Source organism: Mus caroli, chromosome 2 (genome assembly GCF_900094665.2).
Source record: "Mus caroli chromosome 2, CAROLI_EIJ_v1.1, whole genome shotgun sequence".
NCBI lineage: Eukaryota > Metazoa > Chordata > Mammalia > Rodentia > Muridae > Mus > Mus caroli.
In genome coordinates this window covers 53,437,666-53,450,821 of record NC_034571.1, presented here as the reverse complement: position 1 = coordinate 53,450,821, position 13,156 = coordinate 53,437,666, and the positions used below count along the sequence as shown (strand labels likewise).

The following is a 13,156-nucleotide window of genomic DNA, read 5'->3' as shown; positions in this document are numbered from 1 at the left end:
TTCCAAATCCTTATTTAATTGCATCTGCTGAGTCCCTTGTCAAGTAAGCAGCACTCCCAAGTTCAGGAGTTAAGGATGTGGACATCCAGGTTTTGTTTCTCAAGGATTTTTCTTGACAAAGGGAAGGACTATCAGATACTCAGAGCTAGCTCTTTCTCCCTTTTTAGTATTATATTGATATTCCTACCGCAGCACATCATGGATTTATTTTCTTGAAGGACCATGTCTAGTGCCGTTTCTTCCTCTAGTTTACAAGCTCAAGGTCCTCTCCTCTTCCTATTCCAAAGGCCATTTTCCTTCCTATCTCTTGCAAACTTGATGACTTCTGGTGATAGGAGTCAACTCTATCCAGGTTCTAGGCAGTCAGACACTGCCAGCAGGGCTGTGTTCCAGGTGTGTGACTGCAGACTCCTTTCTTGTTCTTTCCAGCTTGATCCAGTTTTGCGTGACTTGTGACTGGATAACTCCAGTCTGGGCCTCCCTCTTCACAGTCTCTTTCCTTCTCTCCCTGCATCTTCTGTAAAGACCCTGTCATCGGACTTAAAACCCACACAGATAATCCAGGATCATCTCAGCCCCAGATCCTTAACCTAATTAGCGTAATTAATTTGTAAAGACCCTATTCCTAATAAGCTCCGTGTAAGTCCGGCCTGTTGTGGCTGTGACGGATATCTGAGAGAAACAAGTTAAAGGGGGCAACTTGTTGACTTGTGTGTCCAGAAACAAACAGAAGGTTACTTCTGGGCTTGGTTTCTTCATTGCAGTCTCATGGCATCAAATTGTGAATCCATCAGTGGGATTAATCCACGGAGGAAATCAGCCCTTGTAGACATATCTCAAAACTTCGAACTCTTATTTGGGGTCCAAGCCTTGAGCACCCAAACATTTAGGGGGCCTCTTCCATGAATGAAGACATACCCTGTGCTCTAGGAAATAGGATGTGGACATGACTTCTAGGTGACACTAATGACCACACCCACACCACCTTAGCCTGAAGTCATGGTGTGTTTCTTTGACTGGGTTACCTACACCACCTTTCGTTTGTTTTGTTAATGTCTTGTTATCTTCTTCCTTTTTGGTAGGAACAAAGGAGCTGCCCCTGTGTCACCCAGCCCCTCAGTGACAGTCTGGAAAAGGAACAGAGGTGATATTGCAGTGGATGAGCAGAGAGAAGCCTGGTAAGCTGGCTGGGACGGTGGCTTGGGAGGTCTGCTGGATGAAGTTTGAGGCCTGTTGGCAGGTAGACTTGTCACGGTTACTTGAGAGTTTGCTGCTGCAGCATCTGCCTCTTGGAAATCTTTACTTTCACTGGAATTGAATAATCCTTGCCAGTGGAGTTTGGCTTCATCCTCCTCAGCGTGGGGATCCTGTCTGTCCACCATCCCCAGAAGATGCTTGCAGGCTCCTGAAGATGATCTCCCGCTGTGCAGTGGAGGCTGCAGTCCGGTCAGGGAGGGCAGCCAGGCATTCCTAGGGGACGGTTGTTTTATTTCGTGTCTCCGCATGCACGGGTGTTGTGCATTGCTTTCCTGGGAGCATGGTTCTTCGGCTGCTTTACTAATTATGCTCTGCTTTATTTGGTTTAATTTTAAGGTCATCAGTGTTTCCTTTTTCCTTTTGTCCCTGTCTTACTTTGAACGGATGCAGCCATTCTAAATACTCTTAAAGTGATAATGTGACGCTGGGACTTTTTTGAACAAAAACATTTGAAGGTGATTCATTTTAGCCTTTTTTTTTTTTTTTTTNTTTTTTGGTATTTCCAAACTGGTATTTAGTGATCAATTTCATCTTAAGTTTTATTATAATAGACAAATCCAGTGACTGGTAAAGTCCTTGTAATGTAACCATTACTTAGAGTGACAGTGTCCCATCACAATAGACACGCCCATAAAGTGTTAATCCTGTGCTGAGGTGTCCCAGTGGCGAGGGAATTGCAAAGGCATATAATGCAGTGGACCAAGTGGTCTGGAGTGTTAGCATCGTGGAGCTGGCCTGCTGTTCTACCACACCTTAGCAGAGTGATGTTGGAGGAGTTACGTTCCGTAACTACTGGCAACCTCCAGTGTTTTTAGCTATAAAAAGGAGATAACTCATTGTACCATGGTGTGTATTGGGAGGATCAGGATAATAATGTGTAGATGAATCGCTAGCACAGCAATGTTTGGTACCTGAGACTGTTCAGATGTTGTGTCTGCTAGTCTTTCTTATACAGGAGAAGTTGAGGCAGAGGCACATGATTTGGGGATGTTACACACGGCCTCCTGCAAGACTCTGACTTTAGTGGTGCACTCTGGGCTATGTCAGTCATGGCAACAGTGGCTATGGGTAGCTATCCTGTTACCTTGCAGTTGCCTCTCTGATCTGACCCACTTGATACACTGAGGTCTTTTTTGAGACTCTACATTAGTCTTTCCATTGAGACATCTACCTCCAAACTCAATAGGGCTAGCTGGTTTAGAAGTGTTTTGATTAGCATGAAATTCCTCCCCCTCTGCTTCCACTTTCACCACCATGTTTTGGAATGCTGGAGCCCACACCCATGACATTGTGCATACTAGGTAATCCTCAGCCTAAAAGTATTTAAGGGATGACTGTTGAAGCCCGAGACGTTTATTTTGCATTGTGGGGCTTCTGTAACCTCGGTGTGATTAAACACATTGTCCTTTGAACTAGGAAACCTGGAGTTCTCACGGAGAGTCTCTAGTAACAGGTGAGTTTCACATCAGACCTCTGCCCAGAGTGACCATTCTCATTAAAAGGTTTCTGGGTGGATCATATCATTTCTGCTTAGCCCCCCCCCCCCCTGAGTACAGTATCATTTCTGCTGCTGTGAGAGGATACCAAAGATACTTATAGCATCTCGATGGGAAAAAGCACGAACATGTGGGTAGGACAGGTAGTGAACTCAATGAGCCCGGAATGCCCTCTGCATTCTGTGGTGAATTTTATTGCTAGCATGATCCTTGCTAGGGGCAGGAAGTTGGTTGAAGAGATCTGTCTATACTTAGGAGCAGCAGTGTATGCAGCACGTTGGAAGGTCAATGTAAGGAGTGTTGCCTTTGGCTCTGGATTGCGGTGGTTCTGGTTGTTTGTTTGTTTATAAAAACAATATTCATAGCCAGGGATATTTCTATAGAGTGGTTCCTTCTAAAAGCCAAATAAACTCTGGGACTCTGTGATTGTCTTAAAGGAGAAGGGCAAGGCTGGTCTTTTTCCTCTTCTTCCCCTTCCAGTGGCGTTGACCATATTTATATTGTACAGTTTATTCTCAGCCAAGGATGGACAAGATAGAGGTTAGACATAAGGCCTTCCATGGTGCTGAGTAGGCTGTATGTACATCTCCTATTTTTGCCACGCCTGGTTGACTTTCTTGGGAGAAAGTCCTGGCTGTATTTCTGTAACCAACGTGGTGGGGGTCGGGGGGAGAATTGTGGCGCTGGCACGTCTGCAGCCACGAGGATATTTATAGTTTGCTGTGAGTGGCTGGGAGTCCACCCTGGTCTGCATATGCCTCTGTCTGACTGTTCTGGATGTTCTTGATCTGGACCCTGCCCTTGTCTGCCAGTCAGTGGTTAATGATAAAGTGGACGGCTGCAGGATCCAGTGAGTGACGGCCCTTGGCAGCTCATGGCATGCAGGTGCGTGTGCTGTGACTGGCTGGAGTGGCCAGCAAAGTGGAGCTGTCCTCTCTCCTGCTCTGCTCATGGCTTCCAGGGGTTCCTAGCTGGTCTTATTGACATGGACTGTGTGATCTGCGATTTATTTATTTATTGAGACAGGGTTTTATTTTGTAGCCTATGCTGGCTTTAATCTTATGATGTCTCTTCTGCCTTAGCCGTTTAAGTACTGGGATTGCAGACCCAAGCCTACACACTAGGTTCCAGTCGATTTTCTTTATGCCACTTATTCCATTCGAAGATGTATAACACCAAAGGAAAATGCAGATCCCAAGCCTCCCCAGCTCATCTCTCCATGAATTCAGGTCAGACATCTAGACTTGCTTTACAGAAGGGTCTGAATTAGGCTGAACGTCCCATTGCCAGCTTACAGCAGACAAAAGAGCTTCAAGGAAGTGTTTGATTTTTGTCCTGGTTTTCATGAGAAGGTAGAAGGTGTGTATTTGGATGCTGTCAGAGGAGAGATGGTGTACATTGCTTAGTTTGCATTTTTGTAAGGCCTCAAAAGCTCAGGGAGCGTGACCCTGAGTGGCTGTTTCAGATCTGGGATGATCAATGCTCAACAAGTAGTCTCCCAGGAACCTGTCCCTACCCCCACTCCCTGTCCTGGTGCTCACATTCTTCCACTGTCAGACTCAGTCTCAGACAGGATTTCCCTCTATGTTGGCAGGGGTACCGTGGCATAGTCTTCCACATTCAAGCATCCTGAGGAAACCAAACTTTTCCTTTTCTAGTTGCCCCGGTAAAGCGACTCACCATGGGTGGACCAGTCTAGGACACATCCCACCCCAAATCCAGTTCAGGGTGCATGCTGGTTGATGTAGTCTTTCAGCATGGACTCAGAAAAGGAGCTCTTGGTATCCCAGGTTGGCGTCGTTACTGGAAGGGCTGGGGTGGGGGTTGGACAACGGCGGTGGATGCTTCTATAAAGCACCCGTTGGGACCCTTCTTTATCACAAACGAGCACTAGTTTTGGGTCTCTTCCATTTTGTTGCCTTCTGAGAAGTAGTAACATCTTCTGGGTAAGTCTAATTTTCCCCAGAAGCAGAGAGCTGAAGGAGGTGCTGCTGGTCTGGGCTGACACAAGATGTCAAGGTATCAAAAGATGCTGTGCTCTGTGCTCTGTGCTGTGAGATAGCTTGGGGAGCGCTCACACTTTACCAGTACATCGTAGATTGGTGTGAGAGGGCTGTTCCCCACAGGTTGTGTTTGTCTCTGAAAAACATATGTTCCAATTCTATGTGGCCATTCAGATTCATTTCTGGTGACTGCCTTGTCACCTTGGGGCTGGGGATCGTGGAGGACAGGCTGTGTTTTGGCAGCACTTCAAGCCTGGAGCAGCCTCCTGCAGCCAGCACCATAAGCTGTATAATTTGTCTACGGAGGCCTATGCATTATAGAGATGAAAATTCCTTCCCTGACAGCATTCATTGCTTAGCATGCAGCAATTTGGCTGTCAGAAACAGCTGGCCCTGCAGGGTGGGACAATAGAAAGTGGAGAGCAGAGAGAGGCCAGCCCTTACTCAAGTCTCCCACTGCGAGAGGATCACGTTACCTTATGGAGACTGTCATTAGGCCCAGCTTCCTGGGAGCACCAGCCTGTAGCTCAGACCCTCGGTGACTTTCCCTTCCCCTTTTCTCCTGAATGGAAACAATAATAGGAAAAGGAAGAGTGAATGGTTAACTTTTGCTTAGACTCCGATGTTCAGTTCGGGTGTAAATGAGCATTTCTGGGCAAGCAAACACTTCTAACCTTACGTAACTGGTCGTAGAGCAGTAGAGACACTGTAGAGTGGGCAGGAGGGACGGCTTGGCACCTGTGTATTGGACTTCTTACATTTTTATGTTCTGTTTACTTAAGATCAGCGTTGGAGGGACCTACTTTTAGGTCTCCGTAAGCCCTGTTTGAGCTTGCAGTACAGACAGAGCAGGGCATGCATGTTTTTCTGACAGCAAGACTAAGGGAAGGGACCAAGGGCTGAGTGGCTGCAAGCTCCTCCACCAGTGTGAACTGGAGTGTGGCTGGCTTTGTGGGCTCTCCCGTACAAAGCGTGATCTAAGGAGAAGGGCACTTTAGCTGAGAAGGAGACAGCGGTCCATGGCAAAAGGATGTATTATGTGGGTTTAATGACACGAGGTTTTCCTGTTAGTTCCTACATTACTGATGGACTCACTGTGATGTCTTATAGACGGTCCTTGTATTTACCCTTTCTGAGGGAAAAAAAAAAAAACAAAACCAACACTTTAAAAAAGAATCTTCTAAACATTTTTTTTTAAATTGGACTTCTTAGCAAAGATATTTCCAATATATCACATTCTCACCATTTCTTTCTTCTGTTTTTTAATTTCCTTTTGCTTGTTTTTTAAAGAAATGCTGCAACACGTCAAAATGGCAATAGCCTTGTTACAGTTCAAAGTGATACTGGCTTGTCCCAGTGAACTTTTGAGACCACTAGCAGCGGTTCAGACAAGAGGTCCAGGGTGGCTCAAGAGAAGTTTGCCTGTTGGGAATTTATTGGTTGTTCAGTGGAGTCTCGAGCTGTGCTTTTTCACCTATCCCTCTATATCTGTTTCCTTCCTACATGATAGAGCAGGAGTTTCCCAGATGTTGTTTGGATTAAAGAGCGTGTGTCTGGGGGAGGGAGAAAAAGCTTTCTTAATGATAATAACAGAGTCAGACTGGCTGGTTCTGTACTGACAGGAAAAAGGGGAGATAAAAACTCCATTAATGGTGTGTGCACTGCCTAAGTAGCCAATAAAACAAGGCTGTCCTCACTGGAAGCCAGGCCCAGATTGGCAGCGCTTGGTGCCAACTGCGGGAGACGACAGCTGCAAAGAGGGAGGAAGTATTCCCAGCCAGCAGCCGCTATCACTGATTGGCTGGGGGGCGGTTCTTTTGTTCCTTTCCCCTCCCACCTCCTGCTCCTCTTCCTCCTCCTTCCTTTACTCTTTATCCTCTCCAGTCCTTTCCCCTCTGTTCTCCCTCCTCCTCTTGCACAATTTCCACGATGAGCCCCTCTTAATGTTCACTGTTCCAGAAATCGAACCACATCTGATTAAAACTTAATGGTTACCCATAGAATGAAGCTGGTTGGCAGTTTTAAAACTATTTGTCTGGGTTCAGATTTGTAACCACAGAAATGGATATAAATGCTATTTAAAAAAAATCACACTCTTTAAAAGTTTGATAGAAGAGTCACACAACACATTACATTGTGTCCCCTTCCTGGTATTGTTGAACCTCCCTGTTCAAAGCACACAGTACAAAAAATATCTCACTGATGGTTTATAGGTAAAGGTGCTGACCCCCAAGCCACATTACTTGAGATGGATTCTGGGCATTTACCAGAGAACCAGACCACAAAGGTTGTCCTCTGGCCTCTGTAGGTGTGTTGTGGTATCACACAGGCCTGGGTACATGTGATGTGTGCGTGCATACACCCACAGACACACAGACACACACACACACACACACACACACACACACTGACACAGACACAGACACACACACACACGTGCACAATAATTAAAAACAAAAAAACCCAAAACCAACCACCCTATTGCGTCATTCTAGAAGATAATAGAATGATGTCAAACGTTGGTCTTATTGGCATTCATTCTGTATTCCTTAGCCTTGGCTCACATGAAGCCTCCCTTAGGCATCTTCCACACTGGGCTCTGTGTTGAGGGGACAGGCAGTCCTATCTCTTCAAAAGAGGTGACTAAATACCTACCTGTTGCCTATAGGTTTCCAGTCTAGGATAATTTGCCCCTTTTCTGTTTTGAAAATACTGGGAAGTTGGTGCCCTTAGCTTCATTTTGTAGGTGAAAGAAACATGAACAAACCCCCCAGCCACAGAGTCTCCTCTTCGTGGTCATGGCGGAATCTGAAAGGAAAGCATTGTACCCACAGTTGGATATTTTTGACACCCAGTTGCAGTGGACACCAGTGAAGGGTGGATGTCCCCCTGCATACTGCCTGAGGATGGGGACCTAGGACCCAAGAGTTTAAGCCTTTCTGTTGCAAGAGGATAGCAGTTGAGAAGAACAGGGCGCATACCTAAGCACTCTGGGGGAGATAATTCTGTTCTGGTAAATATTCTTATGACCCGTGTGCACGTGTGTGCATGTGTACACATCACGACACACCTGTGGAGGGCAGCAGGCAATTTGTAAGAGTTGGTTCTCTCCTTCCGCCATGTGGTGTCCAGGGATTGAACTCTGATTCTCACGCTGGGTGCTAAGTCCTCTTTACCAGATGAACCCTTTGGCTAGCGCTGGGGGAGGTGGATCTGGAGGGGAATACTTGGTGATATTAGTAATGGATACTTAGTCATGAGGCTGATTTGTTTATGCCCAGGAAATATCAGGCAGGAGGAGACTGAGATTAGATACAGAGGGAGAGACAATTGAGGAATACTTTGAGAGGCAGCCTGTCTTTCTTTGGTGGGAACTGCTTTCTGACTACGAGCTATCCCAAGGTTTCTGGCTGTAAACCCCTCTTCCAAAGGCCACTCACAGGCTCCACCATGAGGGCTAGCACTGCCAAGCATGGCTTTGTTTATCTTTTGACTACAGATGGCAAAGTAAGATCTGTGAACAAACTGCTCTTTTAGACAGGGCCTTTATGTTAGGCATCTTTGGAAAAGTGTGGAACTTTTTCCTCCTGTAGTTTTTATTTCGATGGCAAACCAAAGGGGCTGCTCTGAGGAAATGTAACCCGCTGGCAATTAATATTAGATAGGGAATGGCCTTTGACACACCACGGTAGCTCTTCAGTACAGATTGTCTAAATGTCAGGACATGACTGTCAGTTTTGTATTTTTTCAAGAGCTTGGGTGAGTTCCAGATGTGATAGTCTGTCTTTCTATACTTTATAGACACTTAAATGGGTTCAAAGTATTGCTGGTAGATGTGTGTGTGTGTGTCCATATTGATGAAGAATAGTAATGTGTGTTGAAGACCTGGCTGGCTGGCTGGCTGGCTGGCTGGCTGGGTTGCTGGCTGGCTGGCTGGCTGGTGGGGCTCTGGTTTCAGTCTTCTGTTTGCTGGCTGATGCCAGGAACCTGAATAGGGCTGGGGGATGTGAATAGGAACGCACACGCAGGGGTTATTAATCTGAAGGGTTGCCTTTATTCTGCTGGTAAACACTCCTGGTCGAGGGATCATTGCTCTTGCCATTGTTTTTAGCCCGGCTGTGGGCAGAGCTGGGTTGCAGTCCATTGTGAGACTTGCCAGGTGATTTATTATTCATAGTGGAAGTGAAGATGATCCAGTAGGGCTGAGTCAGCACCTACCTCTCCATGCCTTCTGCCGTGGCTCTCAGACTGGGAGAAGTCAGCAGAGACAGGTTGGAGGGGCTGCCAGGGTTTTTTTTTTTTTTTTTTTTTTTTTTTTTTTTTTTTTTTCCAAGTTGGTAAAAGTGAAATCTATTAAGGAAAGGAAGGAAATGAGTGTTATAAAGGTCAGGGTTATGGTCACGGGAGTGTCGGTAATGGTGATAACTCACCTTGAAATGGCGTTTCTTCCTACCAGGCTCTGTTCTGAGGGCTTTATATGTATTAGCTCACGTAATTCCTATAATAGCTGTGCCAGGCAAGCATGAGTTTTAATCTAATTTTACAGATGAAGGAAATGAAGACTATGTAGTCAGTGCCTATGCCTTCTAGGCAGCAAATGCAGGGCTGGGATTCTAACTCAGGCTGTCTGGCTCACGCTGGGTTTAACTGGTATCAGGGAGCAGAAGGGATTATGACTGAGGAGTGTGCAGCGCGCTGGCCATTTCCTTGGGAAAGGAAACAAAACATGAGGATCTTAGTGTGTGCTCACATGGTGGGAACTGAAAGGCAGCTCCAGGGAGCCCCATTTATCCTGCATAGGCAGGCACGGAACCTATGAGGTCCCTCGCTCTTGCTGCTTCCAGGCCTCCCTCCTAATATCACCACACTGGTGGTTAGATTTTAGCATGTAAGATTTCTGGAGTTCACAAACATTCAGACCACACCATTGACTGAAAAAAAAACCAAACACTCATAATTCAATGTGAGTATGTGTATGTATGTATGTATGTATGTATGTATATCCATGTATGTGTATTATATGTGTGTGTATGTATGTGTGTATATGTGATATATGTGTGTATATGTATATATGTGTGTGGACAATTATGTCTGTATCCATGAATTCATGGTGTGTATGAGGAATGGTAGTGCAGTGACTGGGTGTATGAGATCCTAGGTTCCTTTACCAGTGAACCCCAGAGGTGGGAAGCATTCATATTCTTCTAGAGAACTTCCTTGGGTATTTCCAGTGCAGGCCGGACCTTACTTCTGTGGAGTACTTGCACTTATTTACCTCGTTCGTTAGACAGGGAGACAAACACAGAGAGATATGCCTTAAAGATTGGATTTGTCTTTGCAAGGGTGTCAGGAGTTGACTTTAATTTAGAATTTGGTGTGTGTTGACTTTAAGTCAGAAGTAGAATATGGGTATATTTTATTTGTGTGTATGTGATTGTAAAGTCCATCCAAAATTATATTTAAAATAAAAACGTTTCCAGACACAACTGTGGCCATACTCTTTATGTACCCAGAGAGCATAACAATGGGAGGAAACTTCATAGTGTGTTAAACCCGCTTAGGGCTGGTGATAAGTTCTAAGAGGCTCAGTAGAACCAGTGGTGTGTCTTGTCTTAAAATAAGCCTGGCTGCAGGTCACTGTATGCACAAGAAACACAAGTGCTCCAGGTTAAACTCCAGGGACGACTGTGGGCCCTTGATGCCTTCAAAGTTAAACTGAGAAGCTAGCTTTTTTCTTTTCCTGCCAATGTTAGAAGAAAATGAACCATTCTAAAACCCCAGAGATTAACACTCCCCTTTGGGACCTAAAGAGTAGAAAGGCAAAGTCAGAGAGATCAAAATGCTCATGCAACGGACTAGGGCTTAGTCTTCTGAATCAGACAGCGAGTTTTTCTAAGAATTGTTGACAATAGTGAGTGATGAACACAGGGACGGCTAAGGTTATTTCCTTTCTGTATCCATTGTAGTTTCATGCCCTGTCTTTAAAGAGTTAAATTATATATGTATGTATGTATGTAGGCTGGGTATGTGCTTGGGTATATGTTTGTGAGTGGGGTGCCCACAGAGGCCACAGATGAGTTTAATTACTGGCAGTTGTAAGCTGCACAGCATGGGTGCTGGGAACCAACTCAGATCCTCTGTCTGAGCTGTACAAGTTCCGAACCACTGAGCATGTCTCCAGCCCTTCACATCCCATCTCAAGGGAAGCAGTTCTGAAATTATGAGCTGTATTTTGCCCTGCCTCTGCCATATTCCCATATAGCCACTGGGAAGGACCAGCAGGCTCCATGTCCAATGACCCTGCTGTTTTGGATAATCCTTGCCTGAGTCCTTCTCTTCTGCCTACTAAACTCAGATAGACACTGGGCACCCGGGACTGGAGGGCAGGGGAAGCCAACTTGTGCAGATGGTGCTGGTTAGATGTTAGATTCTTTTTGTTGGAACTTCATGGAGAGCATTAGCACCTGGGGAAACATTGGGATAACAGGTTATTTCTAGTTTTTCTTGAATTAAAATATTGCATTTTGTCTGGTCTTGTGGATTAAACCTAGGCCCTTGCATGTATTGGGCAAGTGCTCTCTGTCACTGAATTTAAACCCCACCCCTTGCGTTTCTTCTTAGACTCAGGTATAGCATAAAGTTCACACACACACACACACACACACACACACACACACACACATTTGTGTCTTAGGGTTGCTATTTCTATGATGAAACCCCATGATCAAAAGCAACTTAGGGAGTTAAGGAGTTTTTTTTTGGCTTATGTATCTTGAATCACAGTCCATTGAGGGAAGAAGCCAAGGCAGGAGCTCCAACTGGACAGAAACCTAGAGGCACATGCCGATGCAGAGACCACGGAAGAGTGCTGTTTACCGGCTTGTTTCCCATGGCTTGCTCAGCCTGATTTCTTAGAGAACCCAACACAACCAGCCCAGGGATGGCTACACCCACAATGGGCTGGACACTTCAATATCAATCACTAATTAGAAAAATGCCCTACAGGCTTGCCTTCAGCCAGATCTCATGCAGGCATTTCCCCCCTTAGGTTCTTTGCTCTCAGATAACTTGAGCTTGTGCCAAGTTGACTTAAAAGTAACCAGTTTATACAAACGCATGTAAGTATTTTGTTTTTTTAAATCATTGGACAAAGAGAGACCATTTTTATTAAAAACAATACGAGAACCTTTGTGAAGTTGGTTGTGGTGATGCATACCTGTATAATCTCAGTACTTGGGAGGCTGTAACAGGAGGATTGCATGTCTGAGGCCAGCCATGGTCATGCTGCAAGTTCAAGGACAACTCAGGATACATAATGAAACACTCAAGTGACTGAGCAGTCACTCAAACCAAATCACTCTGTGAATGAGGTTCTGAACTGGAGGGTATAACCCTTGCCTGGCATGCATAAGGCTCTGGGTGAATTCCTAATTTACATTAGTCATTCTGCCACCTTTGGGAATTGGGTTATTGATGGTAAATATAGATCGTTCCTATCAATTGTCAGGTAAGATGCGTCTTCAGAGACTTGACGTTGCAAATGGCCAGAAAGCCAGAGCTTCAGCTCGTGCTGATGTAAATTAAGCACAGGTGTGGAAGGTGGAAGCTTGTGATGAAGAGTGTGAATGTCACCAATAGCAGGCATGTTTCATTTTTTAAGATGAATCTATCAAAATGAGGCAGGGTGCAAAACTACCCTAATTAATAATAACCCCAAATCAAGAATCTGTCATAGTGTTAGTGGACTGAATGCTTAATGGCATGAAATTAAAGTGTGGAAAAAACATCTGTGCTTTGTGGTTACTGATATAAAATTGCTTGTGATATGGAAGCTGGGTATTCAAGTAGCAAAGATAATGTAGTCTTGGTAATAGCATGTATTATGGAAATAGGCCTATCTCTAGCCTTTCGCCCAAATTACTTCCTCTTTGAAGTGTCATTGGAACTTTACAGCACCTCCTGAGGGGTTTCTCCCAACTCTGGTAGATGAGCTACAGGCCCCCCCTCATCCCTTTTTTTAGTTGTCTTCCAGTGCCTCATGAGTCCTTTCTTAGATGCTGTCCCATGTTAATTATATCAGACTGTAGCCCTCCCCTGATGTATAGATACACACAGCATGGAATACACCATTGGGGGGTGGGGGGTGGGGGGTGGGGGGGGGACTGTAATGATAATGCCATTGTTAGGTTATGTGTTCATCAGCTTTCCTTTTCTGTGACAAAATACCAGAGGTGATCAGCTCTTAAAGAGGAAAAGTTCATTTTGGTGGTGGCGCCTGCCTTTAATCCCAGCACTTGGGAGGCAGAGGAAGGCGGATTTCTGAGTTCGAGGCCAGCCTGGTCTACGAAGTGAGTTCCAGGACAGCCAGGGCTATACAGAGAAACCCTGTCTCAAAAAAAA

At 45.3% G+C, this 13,156-nt stretch overlaps 1 protein-coding gene across 3 annotated transcripts in view; it reads left to right on the top strand.

Annotated features, from left to right (window-relative positions):
- Acvr1 (activin A receptor type 1) overlaps nt 1-13,156 on the top strand; it is a 129,412-nt gene that overhangs the window by 27,862 nt on the left and 88,394 nt on the right. For all 3 annotated transcript variants that reach the window (XM_021149842.1, XM_021149833.2, XM_029470101.1), the window contains exon 2: nt 1,083-1,178. The gene's annotated coding sequence lies outside the window, so the exon portion shown is untranslated. The remainder of the gene's footprint in view (nt 1-1,082; nt 1,179-13,156) is intronic.